The sequence below is a fragment of the Anneissia japonica genome, unplaced genomic scaffold (genome assembly GCF_011630105.1).
Source record: "Anneissia japonica isolate Jap-2015-1 unplaced genomic scaffold, ASM1163010v1 scaffold1587_len1432017_cov164, whole genome shotgun sequence".
Taxonomy (NCBI): Eukaryota; Metazoa; Echinodermata; class Crinoidea; order Comatulida; family Comatulidae; genus Anneissia; species Anneissia japonica.
The window spans coordinates 317,705-319,942 of record NW_022713643.1 but is presented as its reverse complement, the minus strand read 5'-3'; positions in this window follow the sequence as shown (position 1 = coordinate 319,942).

Sequence of the window (2,238 nt, the reverse complement as noted above, 5' to 3'; positions counted from 1 at the left end):
TATTGTACTTTATTCATACTATTACAACACTGAGCACACTTCTTATGACGTTTACAGGCGACCTTTTTCTAGATATGTACGCAGACTTTTAATCTTCCAGCTTAGGCTTACTAAATTTCAAATTGGTCTCTCAAAATAACATTCAAACAGAAGCAGATCACAATGAAGCTTTTTATCGAATATTTTTGACCAATCCAGAAACAGCATAGTCAATAACAAAATTACTGCGCCGTTAAATCAAATTTCAGGGGTGGATATAGGGGATCCGACCAGGCCGATTTAGAAAGTAAAAAAAAAATAATAATCGCCTAAAATGCATCAGAGGCTATTTTCGCGCGTCTAGAAAACAAAAATTTTCCAGAATTTTCCCCTAGGGTAGTGTTGTCTCTCGATCGCCAATCCCCCACCCACTAACTGCTTTCGAACATCGCTGGATCCGCCCCTGGTTTCATCATGGCGAATTCACAGTCTAATTGGAAGTTTAAAGCAGTAATTATTACTGACAGCAAGTGAACAAATGGAGCTTTCCAGGAATGTCAATCAAATTTAACCAATCAGAACATGCTGCGTGGTACCTTAGCCACAAAATCCAAGGGGCGGCGCTTAAGGGAACGATCACTCACTGGCACTTTACCTGCATAAGGCAAGGCGTTTTATACCTTGTTTCACGAACATATATATATTTTAAAAGACCATTAACGGAGGGGGGGGTGGAGGGGGGGGGGGGGGGGTGGGAATACAAATGAAATTTTATTTTTCCATTTAGCAAAATGATTTTGCCAAAACCGTCTAGGCGGAGGGAAGTACAAAAATACAATTTTAAAATTAATTAAACATTGTAGTAATGAGATTAATTCATGCTTTAAATTTTATAATTAAGGCATAAATATATATAAATTATTTTTGGAGATTTCAAAGGAACGGAGGGCATAATAAAAATAAATATAAAATTCCATTTTTTTTAATGAAATTTTCATTTTTCATTGTGGAGGATGTAATAAATGGCAAAAAATAAAATTATGTTTTTACTCAAATTCAGTCGGAGGGTTTGCTAGAACAAGGTATAAAAAAAGTCTTGTCTAAGAAACTCACACACATTCGGTATTTCCATATATTTAAAATAACATGTTAATTTACAGAATAACCTCAATAACAAATATGTATATCTATACATACAAGATAGTATAATACATACTCCAAGTATCGAAATGCACACCATCGTGTCGGGATTCAATATTTCAACATTAATTATGTCATCACCATTCCTGATTATGACATAATTAATGTCGAAGTATTGAATCCCGACACGATGGCGTGCATTTCGATACTTGGAGTATGTATTATACTATCTTATCTGAGATTTTTTGGCTATACATACAATTTCTAAAAAAAACGATAAATGCATAACACAAAAAATGAAAATAAAAGTCACATTCTTAAAAGACCTTAATTTGGGATTTTACATTTTTAAATATTCTTCCTATTTAAATCTACAGTATATCTTCCTGAGCATTAAATATCCCTAATTCAAATTCACAAAGCTTAATATTTACTAATACAATTTCAAATGCACACATACCCTGTACACAATTTACTCACTAATTTGTCTTCGACAGAAATATATTCCCATATAATTATTTATACATGTGTATTACATGCTTTTATAACAATGTATTGCTATTCTTAAAAACAATACACAAATCCAATGTGAAGGTTGGTATCCATTCTATAATTATACAAAAAAAGCTACTTCATACATACACTACACTTCTTACTATTTTTCAATTTTTACATGTACACTAAATAAATAATACTAATTCATTTTCTTAGATTTAAAAATATTTGCATATAATTTACACATTATCATTGAATTATACATAAAATTTAAATATATATATATACATACACATATATATATACATACACATATAGATATATACATATACATATATATATATACATATATATATGTCCTTTATTCGAACACTGTATCTACCTTTCTTTGATGATTTATGTATATAATTTAACAGTGTTAACGGCTATCTTGATTTATATTACAGCATATGCCATTATTTGTTTCTAGCCGTACTTATTGTGTAATGGAGTGTATCTGGTGGTATTTGAATCTGTTTAACCATGAAGCATCCGTGGTCTAATGGTTATGAAGCTCGCCTTGACAGCGAGAGGTCGCAGGTTGGAGTCCCACCAGAGGCATTTTATTACACAATTTCTTTATTC